Genomic DNA, 14,048 nt, shown 5'->3' on the forward strand with positions numbered 1-14,048 from the left:
GAGTCAATGATGTGTTCTATCTCCTGGAGAACGAACGAGATGGGGAACAAACCATAACATGAGGGTGAATCCAATGGTTACAGACAGAAAAATCGTAGGGTTGTGAGGCGATCGACCCAAATTTGAGATGCTCGACCATCGGCTATCAACCCCCTTTTGGAAATAGTGTGGTCCAATTTTGTAACAAAGATTTGTAGATATTTTAGAAAAAAAATCAAAGATTTCGGGTCAAATTTTAGAGATTCGGATGCAAGACAACCGGCCAATAAGAAGCGAGGAACCACCTCCTCGCGGATCACCAAGTTGGAGAGGATCTGAGCCATCCATCGGGTACCCGTCCAACGCTGGATCTTCTCTTGAAAAAAAAAACCTAATCCACCTACCCACCAACCTAGATCCGATCGAGGCCACCCTGCCTTCCTCTCCCTTGTCTCGTCTCCCTACCGCAATTCCTTCCATCACCATTCCCACCCACCGCCGCCGCCCCCACCCACCGTCGACCTTGTCTCCGCCACGCATCCTCTCCCCCTCCCCTCGCCTTCATCCCCCAGATCGAGCAAGCCACGATTCCATCGTCGGTGCCACCTCCCCTCCATGGACGGAGATCCACTCGAGCTCATCCTCTCCAATCTCGTCGCCGACGATGACCCCCAACACCACACCAATCGGCGAATGTCTCCCGGACCCACCTCCCCTCACACCACCCCTACCTGATCCAACCCGCCTCGCCCGCTCCAGCCGCCACCGCACCAGCCCCGAACCACTACTCGCGGGCGCGCGGGGATGGAGAACCCCGACGTGCAAGCGGGAGCTGACGCGGGGCTTCCCCTGCCCCCACCGCCGTCCTTGGATTCCGCGGGGGGCGGCCTAGGCAGCGACCCGGCCGAGGTGCTCCCACTGCCGCCCCCGCACCTCCTCGGTGGCGCCCCGTACGATGCTGTGCAGGGAGTTGACGGATCCGCGCACCCGTCGAGCACGCCTCGCTGAACGGCACCTCCGGCAAGGCGGCGGGCTACCAGGCCGCAGAGAACGGCGCACTGAATTGCTTATTTTTCCTTGCTGTGTGATCTTCAGTTCTTCATGATGTTATAGAGATATTTATGTCAAATCTACAGCTTGGGATCCTCTCGTTCCTATGCAGAAGCTGGATAGATTCCTGCTTTAACATGTGCATCTGTTATTTGATTAACATAATGTCATTCGGTCTCGTACTATTACCATGTCATAACTCATAAATACTGGTTAGGTTAAAAGGACCGTCTTTGCAGCTGAGGCTTAGCAATCTATATAAAATATTTAATTATTTATTCCAAACTGTTATTAGCATGGCTATTGATACTTTTGTCATCCCACTTCCATATAAAAGGAGAATCATGAGAAGAGAACATGTTGTGTGCCCCTAGTTTTAATTTTCCTATATTATATTTAAGCATTCAATATCTTCCTATATTGAAGTTGTTATTTTACACTAAATATTTTCTGTAACAAAAATGTAGCCGAAGAGGGTCTCGGAAGAGGGAACTACTCCACTGACCGAAGCACTTCATGGCACCAGTTCAGGACTACCTGAATGTACTACACTGGAGCGTGTCAAAGCTGCTTGTGGAGGTCTCGTAACTGTCCACCTTGACTTCATGTTAATACATATAGTTTTCTTGTATGAATTGCATAGTCCATAAGTTTTTGGTTTGACATGATCCATATCTACATGCATGCACATATGTAAATTCTGCTAATAGCAAAACTCCGTTGGTAATAGCATGGCTTAATTAACTGACTGCGTCAAGTACCGTTGGAAGCCTGCTGCATAGGTGGAGCTGCGTTGGTAATAGCAAAACTCGGTTTGAAGCTTGTTGGCTGGTATCTGGCAAGGCGGCGGACTTTAATCTATGTGAGAGTATTATGGACACGCCACATGTTTTGGCTTTAACTCAAGGACCACATTGCTTCTTGACTTTCTTGGATGCTTGTTGGCTGCCCAATCTTGAACTATATCTTTCTAATAGTAGTATAAATCAGGCACATACATTTTTTTGTGTTGCTTACTAGAGTTAGTGTATTTACTAAGTGTGTTTAGTCGAATCATCTGTCATCCTTCTCTTAACTCACTTTTCCTCATGATATTCAGTCCATCGGGTTTTCGACTACTGTATGTGTATGCGTGCAGATTTTCAGCACCTTATCCTTGCTCGGTTCCCACGTGTGTTAGATATTTGTTCGGTTATATGCCATCGATCTGTATTTTGTGCACCACACAGTCTTGTCTGTAGAAGTTAATCATGTTGTTTCTTTAGGATTAGGAAAGAAAGCTAAACCGAGTCCTAGTAGTATTAGGATTCCTAGTCCTAGTCTATTTCCATAGTCCCTTGTGAACGCGTATAAAAGACACCCTAGGGGTGTTGATTGTAACACCAAAAAAACGAAAAGCAATACAAAGCAAAGGCTCGACACGGGCCTTTAGCCATCAAATCCATCGATCAGTTTTATTCGTGTCGCTAGTTACGCAAGTTCCGTCAAGTAGCCGGCCGAAGCAAGAATCGCGTAGGCACGCCTGTACAGCTGCATACGCACGTTCAAAAGCCAACAATTGGTATCAGAGCCTCGACGATCTACGATCTACGATGACGGACAGCGACGCTGAGTCGGTTGAGTCCGGCAGCGGCGGTGCCAAGGCGAACAAGAACGGCGACAAGGTGAAGAAGGGCGTCAAGTCAGCAACCAGTGGTGGAGGAACGAGCGGCGCCAACGTCCAGGCGCATCGCAACATCCCCATCCAGTACCCGATGCTCACCGACGCCAACTACGTGTGTGGGCGGTGAAGATGAAAATTATTCTCCGAACCCTTCGAGTGTTGCAGGCAATCACGGACGACGACGTCGATGACGAGTCCGACGAAGGTGCCATGGCCGCCATAGCCCAGTCCGTGCCGGATTCCGTACTAATGACATTGGCGGAGTTCGAGACGGCAAGAGAGGCGTGGAACGCACTCAAGGAGATGAGGATCGAAGAAGATCGCGTCACCAAGGCTCGGGCACAAGTGCTGAAGCGCCAATTTCACAAGTTGCAAATGAAGGAAACTGAATCGGTGAACGACTATGCCATGCGTCTTACTACTTTGGTGGGAGAGATCCGCGCGCTTGGTGCAAAGCTCGATGAGACCGAGATTGTGGAGAAATTTTTCAGTTCGGTGACTGATAAATTCGCATACATCATCGGCACGCTCGAGCAGCTTTACGACATCGACGACATGACCATAACGGAGGCAATCGGACGCTTGCGGACATGGGAAGAGAATGCTCGTGGCTGTCGGAAAGGCAAAGGAGGAGGTAGCGACCAACTCATGTACTCGTGCGGAGATTGGGAGGCCCCAAGTAGCAAAGGAAGGCGTGATGGTGGCGAAGGCTCAAGCAACGTGAAGCGGACCAATCTAAAGGAAAAGGCAAAGGAAAAGGCAAGCCACAAGGCCGTGCTAAGGCGGACCAATCTAAAGGGCGGAAGCCACGGAACTTGGATTTATCCGAGGTTAAGTGCTATAACTGCAACGAGATGGGTCATTTTGCAAAGGATTGTCCGAAGCCTAACAAGCGGGAGATCAAGGCAAATTTGGCAAAGCAGGAAGACGAAGGCCCAGGTCTTCTGATGGCCGAAGTTTGTGATCTCGCTAAAACGGTGGTTGTGAAACCAACCCGGAAGGTGCTACTTCATGAGAAGAATGTGACACCTAAGTTATCCGGGGATCACAATGGGTCGTGGTATCTCGACACGGGTGCCAGTAACCACATGACGGGATGCAAGGAGAAATTCCTCGAGCTGGAATGCGATGTTGAAGGCTCGGTCAAGTTCGGTGATGGTTCAGCTGTGGAGATTTGCGGGCAAGGATCTGTCCTCTTCGAGGGTCTCACAGGCGAACATCGCATACTCACCGGAGTGTACTACATCCCACGGCTTCGCAACAACATTATCTCTATTGGGAAGCTTGACGAGAATGGATGCAAGGTCAATATCGAGAACGGAGTGATGACGATCTTCGACAACCTCCGAAACGTGCTAGCTCGTGTTAATCGCACACGGAATAGGCTCTATATCCTCAACCTTGATCAATCTCAACCGGAGTGTTGGCTCGTCAGGAGTGATGATGATTCATGGTTATGGCATGCTAGATTTGGACACGTTAACTTCTATGCCTTGAAGAAGATGTCAAAGATGGAGATGGTATCCGGGATGCCAGTTATCGACCATGTTGATCGAGTATGTGACAGGTGCTTGGTTGGAAAACAGCACCGCAGGCCATTCCCTGCTCAGTCTACCTATCGTGCAAGTGATGCACTCGAGCTGCTCCATGGTGATCTATGTGGCCCTATCACCCCGACAACTCACGCTGGAAAGAAGTATTTCTTCCTTGTGGTAGACGACTACTCGAGATATATGTGGGTCATTCTCCTACAATCTAAAGATGAGACGTTTGACGCGTTCAAGAAGTTGAAGGCTGCAACAGAGATGGAACACAATTTGAAGGTTCGCGCTCTATGGACAGATCGCGGCGGAGAATTTACGTCGAATGAGTTCAACGACTACTGCGGGAAGATTGGCATAAAGAGGTTCCTCACGGCACCTTACACGCCGCAGTAGAATGGGGTCGTTGAAAGGCGCAATCGAACCGTCGTTGACATGGCAAGGAGTTTACTCAAGAGCAAGAACCTGTCGGGGACTTTTTGGGGAGAAGCTGTCTCGACGGCGGTCTATCTTCTCAACCGGGCTCCAACGAAGGCGGTGATCGGCAAGACTCCGTATGAAGCAATTTACGGACGTAAGCCGAATGTGTCTCATCTACGGACATTCGGGTGCGTGGCACATGTGAAGACGGCGGAGCCACATCTCTCAAAGCTTGCCGATCGTAGCACCAAGATGGTGTTCATCGGATACGAGAGCAGTTCTGGCACCAAGGCATACCGTTTCTACGATCCACAAACCAAGCGTCTACGGATTTCACGCGACGTCGTGTTTGAAGAAAACCAAGCGTGGAATTGGACCGCCGCAGCCGACAATGCTCCAAACAGTAACATATTCACGGTTGAATTTCCAATTAATGATGATGCAGGGGAGGATGTCCAAGTGGTTGATAAGACGCCCAACCAAGGTTACCACAATGGTAGTGATCATCATGGTGCCGACACCGACGACGACGTGCATAGGTCGCAAGGAGATAGCGACAACGAAGCGCACGGCACGGGTGGAGATCTCGACGACAACATCGACAAGGAGGCGCATAGTGACGATGACAATCAAGATGATGATCATGATCACGACGACTACGCCGACGCCGCGGATGTCGATGACACGCCCGAGACTCAGCCATCTTCCTCAAGTGCATCAACATCGACACAATTTGTGTCACCTCCTTCGCAATCCACAACGGAATCCTCAGGGCCTCGTCGCTACAAAGACCCTCAAGAAAGTCTACAAGTACACAAAGCCAGTTACGCTCGAATACTCCAGACTATGTCTTTTCGGAGTTGAGGAGCCGACGAACTTCGTAGAGGCGAGCAAAAGTCCTAGCTGGACGCACGCCATGGATGAGGAGATGAAGGCGATTGAGAGCAATGGCACGTGGACTTTGGTAACCCGACCTCCAAACCAAAAGATGATAGGTTTGAAGTGGGTTTACAAGTTAAAGAAGGACACGGAGGGTGCCATTGTGAAGTACAAGGCAAGACTCGTTGCAAAGGGCTACGTACAACGTCAAGGAGTTGACTATGATGAGGTGTTTGCACCGGTTGCTCGACTCGAGACGGTGAGAGTGCTCCTAGATTTGGCAGCACAAGAGGATTGGAAGGTTCATCATATGGATGTTAAATCCGCTTTCCTTAACGGCGATCTCACAGAAGAAGTGTACGTGGAACAACCCCTCGGCTACGAGAAGAAAGGCGAAGAAGGGAAAGTTTACAAGCTCAAGAAGGCACTTTACGGGTTGAAGCAAGCGCCAAGAGCTTGGAACTCAAAGTTAGACCAAAGTCTGGTCTCGCTCGGGTTCAAGAGATGTCCCCTCGAGCACGCAGTCTATACAAAGAACTCCAAAGGCTCAATGCTAGTTGGAGTTTATGTCGACGATCTGATTATCACTGTAGATAGCGTACAAGAAATTGAAGGTTTCAAGGCGCAAATGAAGAACAAGTTTAGCATGAGTGATCTGGGATTGCTCAGCTATTACTTGGGCATCGAAGTGAAGCAAACCTCCGGAGAAATTTCCCTATGTCAATCGGCTTACGCGGTCAAGTTATTGGACAAGTGTGGCATGTCAGATTGCTACGCGACACAAGTTCCAATGGACCAACGTCACAAGTTGAGCAAGCGTAGCTCAAATCCGCCGGTGGACACCACAATGTATCGAAGCATTGTGGGCAGCCTAAGATATTTGGTGCATACCCGACCTGACTTGGCTTATTCAGTCGGGATCGTGAGTCGTTTCATGGAGAATCCGACAACCGAGCACATGAGCGCGGTCAATCAAATCTTGCACTATGTGAAAGGCACCATTAATCTTTGTTGCACGTACAGAAAGGGAAAGGAAGGATTGATCCTTCGTGGATATTCAGATAGTGACATGGCAGGTGATGTTGATGACCGAAAGAGCACAACGGGCATGGTTTTCTACCTTGGCCCGAATCCGATTAGTTGGAATTCTCAGAAGCAAAAGGTGGTGGCACTGTCTTCATGCGAGGTAGAATACATAGCGGCAAGCACGGCGGCTTGTCAAGCAGTGTGGCTGAGAAGACTCCTAGCTATTCTTGCAAAGCGGGAGGTGCAGAAGGTGTCACTGAAGATCGATAACCAAGCTGCAATCTCGTTGTGCAAAAATCCGGTTCATCACGAAAGGAGCAAGCACATAGATACCCGGTTCCACCATATCTGGGAGTGCATTGAAGAAGGGTTGATCGAGGTTCAACATGTGAACACGAAAGACCAACTTGCCGATATTTTCACCAAGTCCCTCGGTCGACAGAAGTTCATCGAGATGAGGAGGAAAGTCTGAGTGCAAGAAGTGAAGTCAAGCAACAAGATTAAGGAGGTGAATGTAGAAGTTAATCATGTTGTTTCTTTAGGATTAGGAAAGAAAGCCAAACCGAGTCCTAGTAGTATTAGGATTCCTAGTCCTAGTCTATTTCCATAGTCCCTTGTGGACGTGTATAAAAGACACCCTAGGGGTGTTGATTGTAACACCAGAAAAACGAAAAGCAATAAAAAGCAAAGGCTCGACACGGGCCTTTAGCCATCAAATCCATCGATTAGTTTTATTCGTGTTGCTAGTTACGCAAGTTCCGTCAAGTAGCCGGTCGAAGCAAGAATCGCGTAGGCACGCCTGTACAGCTGCATACGCACGTTCAAAAGCCAACATTGTCAGCCTTTATTATGCATGGATGGACGGTCACTCGCTCCCTTGTTTTGAGCAGCATGTTTTGTTCTATATTCTTCTCTCTTGTAGGACCCCAGTATATATGCCATCTTATTTGACTTCATCTGTGTTGTTCCGTGTGTTGGTTTCATCATTGTCCGCTCCGATCTGATATGTACAAGCTGTTGTTGTTGCTGCTGTAGGTGGACAAGGAAGCCCTCATCCCCATGGCTGCTACTCCTTCAGGTGAACAACAAAACCCTAACGGTGACAGAGGTGGTGAGCTCCATCGCGTGCAAATCAGATCTTAATGTAGTAGCTTCCAGCAAGTTTTTCTTTCCCGCTACTCATAACTGAATGAACATGTTGATAAAAATATATGCTATATATATATATATGCATCTAAATTCGTGTATCTTGTTGGAACCCGTACTGCAGAAAACAGATATTATCCTAAATCTTTCAAATCTTAGGATTTAATTAATTACAAGTTGTTGGAACCCCTACTGTAGAAAACTGATAGTATCCTAAATCTTTCAAAATATTAGGATTTAATTAATTGCCGCCAGATACTGCCCACGTCAAGTTAAATCATGTCATAATATCCTCTAAGGTGTTGTTTCGTAAACTGAACAGTATGAACACCGGAACAATGTTAATATGCTCATACATAAAACAACAGTATGAACACCGGAACTGTATGAACACCGGAACAATGTTAATACACCGGAACACCAGAGCAATGTTAATATGGTTCTTGAATTTATTGTTCTGTTTTATTGTTAGCATATATTATCCATATTGAGACTGAACATGTGGCTTTTCTTATCATGTACAAGAGAGTTACATGCTAATATTTTTGAAGAAGCTGGAAGTCCAAGTCAATCACTTGCTTTAGATGTTTGTTGTAATGTCAAATTTTCTGGGAATATTGACGTATTGTTTATCTTGCTGAGAGTTTGATGTATATTTGCCTGCTAAATTTATTATTCAAATTCTAGGATTTATGTTCAAATCCTTGGAATATTATTCTGTGTTTCCTTGGAATGCATTCTTGGATTAAAGTGGTCAAAAAGAGAATATATTAGTATTAAATTGAGGTTGATTCTAAGTTTGTGCTGTCATCTGTATTTGAAATAAAGAGGCCTGACCCAAATGAAACACTGGCCGAAATGTGTATTGGATCAGATATATTTGTGCCTTCATAATGCTACAGGCCAAAAAGAATTGGATTACAAAAAGTACAAAGTCCAACAAATAAATGGACCGTAAACATCTCGAGGCCCAGAATTGAAATGGGCTGCAAAAAACCCAAAGCAGGCAACCAAAACTGAGAGAAAAAAAACAATAAATGGGCTGAATTGTTGGGCTCGGCCCATATAGACACCGAACTGGACTGGGTTGATTGTAATCAACGACCTTTCCGTTCGGTCGCAATTTTGCCATGTCAGCTTGCCACGTCAGATCCGACGTGGTGTGTGCAGATTGCGTGCAATCAAAAAATTGGTCGTAGAACCAACGACCTTTCATTTTGGTCGTTATAGTTCATTAGAGACCCTCAGCTTTTGACCTTCTGTTTTTGGTCGTAAAAATGTCGTAAATGGAAACCAACGACCATTCGGTGACAAATATTGAAGGTCGTAAGTTAGCATATTTCTTCTAGTGCCATCTCACCATCCACCTAGCGGAAAGAGGCGCCACACACGTGAATTTTTTTCCATGTTTTTTGATGTATCGGATATTACATGGTATATCCAGTTTGTTATTGTATGTTAGTTTTAGTAGTTAGCTCCTCATAATTAACTTTTCAATAGTTTTTCAGTATCTGATGACTTATGTTGTTGAACATTGATAACTCAGTTAGACTTTCCTCATAGTTTATTCCTACATCATTTGATAACTATTTTGTGCTTGTAACTTCTGTTAAAAAATTTATGCAGGGCACCTAGGAAACTAGATGCTATCAAACAAGTTATTATGGCTAAAGCTTCGTCCAGTGTATCACGAACAAGGTATTTGCAGTGCTTTCTCGTTTGCGTTTTCCTTGAACATTATTATTTTTGCACTGAATTATTATATGTGTCAATTTAATGAAGATAAAACGCTGGTATTTTTTGTTCATATCATCTGATAACTTTATATTATTTAATCATTGATATCTTAGTAATAATTTCCTCGTAGTTTTTATGCCTGAATCATGTCATAACTTTTTTGTGTTGGTAACATCTGGTAACTTGAGTTTACCAACATGTGTAACTTCTTCAGCACAGAGTTGAATCCCTCACTTCTTGATGTTGTCTACAAGAATGGAAAAAAACGTGGATGTAGTATGCCAGGACCAACATTCCGTGTTTTCCCACATCCAATGGAAATGCTCGTTGTCAGTCTGGCCATATGTGTCCATCATTACCCACCATTTGTGTTCAAACTCTTCAACTGGATTCAAAACAGAAACATGATAACATCAGGGCTTGAATGGTGGTAACCTTAGTTCAAACAGATTGGTAACTTAAACACTGTAATGTTGATAATTCTATCACAAACACTTGGTCATTTTATTTCAAGCAACATGGTAACTACAGTGCACATACAATTATTTTTTGCACGACGAATACTTCTTGTTGTTTGTACTTCAAGCATCAATTTAACTAGCAAACACAACATATATATTTATCAATCACATCTAGTTGGGGATGCAAAGTTATTTTGTGTATGCAACAAACATGATAGTTTCAACACAAAAAAATATGCACGTATCTTGGCTATACTTTTGTGGTAACTTATCACTTTTTTTACATGGTGACTGGTGACCACATGCATGTGAGCTCATTTGTGTTTAAGGTAGTTTGGGTGTGAAGTAAAATACCGGTCAAGCTGTTGTCAACACAATCCTTGAATGCCTTGTTTAGTGGTTCATCATCAGCCATCACCTTCCCAAGCTTCTCGTGGGCCTTCTTCATTATATGTCAGCGGCAATTCCTGTGTACTATCCCGATGAACACTTCGTGAATAGCACTCCCATTGCAAAATATTGATCTGTTATTATGTTCTTTTGCACAACTCCACCCATTGCATCCAAGAATGCATTAAACAACCACACAAAGTTACCAGATAGTTCATTGTGAACAATCCCACAACCAAACTGGATTGACTGGCCATGGTTATTAATGCCAATGAAGGGCGCACAGGGCATCTTGAACATGTTTGGCATGTATGTTGTGTTGAATGAGATGATGTCATTGTATCTAGCATACACCCTGCGCGACGCACCATCTATCCAGAACAAATTTTCCACTCTGTCCTCGTCGTCAAGTTTAATTCTCCAATAGAAATCTGGATCTTGTGCCTTCAAATCTTGGAAGTATGAGATTGTGCTTCCCACATCAGTGTGGCGGTACTCCATGCGGAACTTAGCTCGCTGGTTTGCGATGTCCTTTGTCGTGTATGGTACATCGTTAGGATTCCTGTAGAATAATGACATTAGTTGAATTTGTCTTGATGTCTCTATGTTGCATTTGTGCAGTATCTTCAAGAAGTCCTACTCATCCTTGGGAATGTTTCTATGTGATGATAGGAACTTTATCAGGGATGGCTTTCTGATTAGAGGGTGGTTGTGGTTGTCGTTGAAGTGTTTTACGATCCACCACACATCCGTGTGCGTAATGTATAGGTGGGCTTGACATTCTGTCCTCACAACCTTACCTCTTTTCCTCTTCTTCATGATGTCGTTTGGGTCCTGCACATCCTGTGTCTCCTCCTTGTTATTTTTTGGCTTGCCGTTTTCCCCACAAACCAATAGGAATATCCTTATAGTACCGTCCTTTTTTTGTTTTCCTGTATTCCAGCCTTATCCCAAACCCATGCCTGAGCGCATATAACTTGTAGTCATCATAATCTTCCTTATAAGTGTCGAACTTCATTGTTTCATCAGGAGGCTTTGGTGTGGAGTAGGCCTCGGTGTTTATGTCTCCATGTTCAGCATTCACCCCTCTTGTTTTTTATCTTGCTCGCTCGCTGACTGACTGATCAAAGAAGCTTTCTCTCCCCCTATGCCACTAGTAGTTAGTTCTTTATTTCGCTCTCCGACCACTGCCTTGCCTCTAGATGTAGCACCTGTAGTGTTCTTGAAAATGTTAGTTTGTCCGGTAATTTGTAGATCAAAATTTAGTGGTAATTTACACCCCACTGCCCTGGTAATTTTTTCATGTAGTAATCTCTTGGTAGTTGTAAACTCAAACACATGGTAATTGTAATGCAAATTGCATGATGATTTCGATGTAGTGAGTGTGGTAATTGTACCAACTTGCATGGTAACTTTTATGCATTAAGTTTGTCGGTGTTTCTTTTTGTGCAATGATGGATGGTAAATGTAATGCATTTTTGCATGGTAACTTGCTTGTAGTAAATGTGGTAGTTGTAAACAACACGGATGGTAATTGGAATTCTAGTTGGATGGTAACTTCTTGTGTATAACAAGGTGGTAGTTGTGACTAATGCATGGTAAATGTTACCTTTGTCTGCATTGTTGATGTTGGCAGAACCAAAGCTTACCGTAGGTGCATCCTCACATTGCTTGTTTGTCCCCACACCACTCATCACGATATCCGCATTACCCCCGTTGTCTTGCACCATTTTGTGTGGCAACACCTGTTAGCACATATAATCATCCATTAATTCAACACTTACAAGCAATATTGGTTATTTCTTCACAGCAATTATCATTTTCTTTTTTTGCACTGATTACTTCATTTTTATAACATGTATCACTTGAGAAGTGACCAGCACATGAGCATATGACAACGATAGTATCTACAACCTCATTTCATCAACATCGTGTCTTATCACTCAGTTCTGATTGCAACAATGTAAATCGACACATGGTATTCTTGTAGTGTTAGCGCCCTAGTTTTGTGTACATCCATGGGCTGATAACTAGTACGTATAGAGTTTTTCTGGTAAATTCTTCTGAATTAGGATGATAACTTTTTTCTTTCCTCGGTTGGTGTGCCCTGTTTGTTATTGACATGCAATAATGGTTCGTATCGTGAATAAAAACAGATGTTTTTTTTACAGTGAATAAGTGTTAAAGGATGTTTTTTTCAAATTTTATTCTTCTTTTTAGTGATAGCTTTGTGCATACATTATGGTAATCTCTATTGATTTTAAATGGTAAATCAATTATTAATGAGAAATTTTAAACATGTTGTTTTAACTGGCTACGAAAAAAGATAGTTCAACACAATCTTGATGGTAACCTATGTGTGTTCGAGTGGTAACTCAATGAAGAGGGATGTAAAAATAGATGTATGATGTGTAGGCTAGGAAATAAGCTCTATTCTACCAACTTTTGGGCTTTTAAAAGGCATCTTAAAGCAATCTTTATGGTAACTTGTACGGATTTGAATGGTAACTCAATCATGAGTGAGGAGTTCAACACATGTAGGATTTGTAGGCCAGTAAAAGGGCTATCTTTTTATCTCATGTATTTGCCTTGATTTTCTTGGTATGAAATGAAAATGAAGCATTGTAGATGGAGTTTGAATCACTTACTTCTTTGGTTTTCTTCTTGATTCTGGTGAAAATCAGACAAACTAGGTAATTAGCGTTGTAGTATGTGGTAATTCTGGTATTGATAAAGTGGTAATCCCGGATGTCCCTCAAATCCTTGTGTATGGGGGATTAGTTGTCCTGGTATGGTTGATGTGTTTTTGGTGGATCAGATTGGGGAAGCAGCCCGTCGGCGATGGAGGCACGTCAGGGAGGGAGGAGGAGAACGGATTGGGGAAGGATTCTCGTAGGGTTGGCGTGGTAATTATTGCGGGGGTAAGGGTTGTCTTGGGCCTCATGCGATGCGCGCGCCCTCGCATGGATGGGCCTCGCGAGCGGGGTGCCTCATGTTCATGGAGGGAGAATCGTGCGGATGTATCCCTTACACACCGACCGGTTGGTGGTTAGCACAATCCATCATATAATTAATGTGTATTAGTAGTCTCTTGTTGTTGCGGTTTTTGCAATGAGGACATTGTTTCCCAATATATATTGCACTACTGGTAACTTGTATTTTTGACATCAGGTGTGATTCAATTTTTAATATTTCCCCATTATGCCTACTATTTTTAGATGGTTGAACCTCGTGGGCTTGGTGATGTTGAGATGACTGAAGAGCAGAGGCGAGTTTATTTGGAAGAAGAAATAAAGAATGAGGAGTAGGAAAATTAAAAGAAGGAGATGTAAGAACGACCTAGAAAAAGGTAGATGAAAAAAAGTTAACAGATGTGGGATCACTTTTCTATGTGTTATGTTTTAAAGTGTAATAATATGGTTGTGTAACTTGTGTTTGGTTGAACTTGTACTTTGGTTATGTGTTGTGCTCGGACTTGGACTTTGGTTTTGTATTGGAGTTCTATTACTATATTCTCACTTATTAGTGTGGGTTTTATAAGTTGATTGGTTATGCATCTCTCACTTTTATGAAATCCTTGTATCTGATATTATGTGATATTTGACAAGATATGAATATGTTCCACTTCTATGCATTTTCCAATTTTGTGTTGTTATATTGCCAAACAAATTGTTTACAATATGCTTGTTTATATGCTCTGAAAGTACATTATATGTAGTCCAATTTTAGTGCCAAATTCGGTTTCCAATTTTGCAA

At 43.8% G+C, this 14,048-nt stretch overlaps 1 long non-coding RNA gene across 2 annotated transcripts; it reads left to right on the forward strand.

Moving 5' to 3' along the window:
- The first annotated feature begins 419 nt into the window (after positions 1–419).
- Positions 420–13,829, forward strand: LOC123426929. 2 transcript variants are annotated; one of them, XR_006622333.1, is made up of 4 exons: positions 420–1,608; positions 7,594–7,669; positions 9,331–9,402; positions 13,511–13,829. It is a non-coding gene; the product is annotated as an uncharacterized LOC123426929 (long non-coding RNA). The 2 variants fall into 2 exon arrangements; XR_006622334.1 differs by having other exon boundaries at positions 421–1,608; positions 7,594–7,636.
- The last annotated feature ends 219 nt before the right edge of the window (positions 13,830–14,048 follow it).

This window comes from Hordeum vulgare, chromosome 2H (genome assembly GCF_904849725.1).
Source record: "Hordeum vulgare subsp. vulgare chromosome 2H, MorexV3_pseudomolecules_assembly, whole genome shotgun sequence".
NCBI lineage: Eukaryota > Viridiplantae > Streptophyta > Magnoliopsida > Poales > Poaceae > Hordeum > Hordeum vulgare.